Here is a 667-nt window from a genome sequence, read left to right as displayed (position 1 = left end):
TTCCCAAGACTACCTTCCCGGCTTCCCCGGGGGACTATAGACCGGTGGCCTTAACATCGCATGCGATGAAGTCCTTGGAGAGAATAGTACTTGCTCACTTGTGTCCGAGGGTGATGGCGCATACTGATGCTCTTCAGTTTGCGTACCGGCAGGGACTGGGTGTGGACGATGCTGTAGCGTCTCTGCTACAAACAGTACATTCCTTTTTGGACAATGATGGAACCACAGTGCGTGCTTTGTTCTTTGATTTCTCTAGTGCGTTCAACACATTACAGCCACTCTTACTGCGAGGAAAGTTTATTAAAATGGCGGTGGATGAGGGACTTGTGAATTGGATAATTGACTACCTGTCGGATAGGCCACAGTTTGTTAGGTGGGGGACGGCTACATCAGATAGTGTACTGAGCAGTGTCGGAGCCCCGCAGGGAACAGTGCTGTCGCCATTCCTCTTTACATTGTACACAGCTGACTTTCAGTATAAATCAGACCGTTGTCACCTCCAGAAGTACTCGGATGACTCTGTGATAGTTGGCGGTATTGGGAAGGACCAGGACGAAGAGGAATATAGAAGGGTGGTTGCGGACTTTGTAGTATGGTGCCAGGCTAACCATCTAGAACTAAATGTTAAGAAAACCAGGGAGTTGGTGATGAGCTATGGAAGGTGCAA

This window comes from Phyllobates terribilis, unplaced genomic scaffold, assembly GCF_046119375.1.
Source record: "Phyllobates terribilis strain yellow unplaced genomic scaffold, ASM4611937v1 Scaffold_106__1_contigs__length_5700502, whole genome shotgun sequence".
Classification (NCBI taxonomy): domain Eukaryota; kingdom Metazoa; phylum Chordata; class Amphibia; order Anura; family Dendrobatidae; genus Phyllobates; species Phyllobates terribilis.
The sequence above is the reverse complement of the archived record's forward strand: the minus strand, read 5'-3'. Positions refer to the sequence as shown.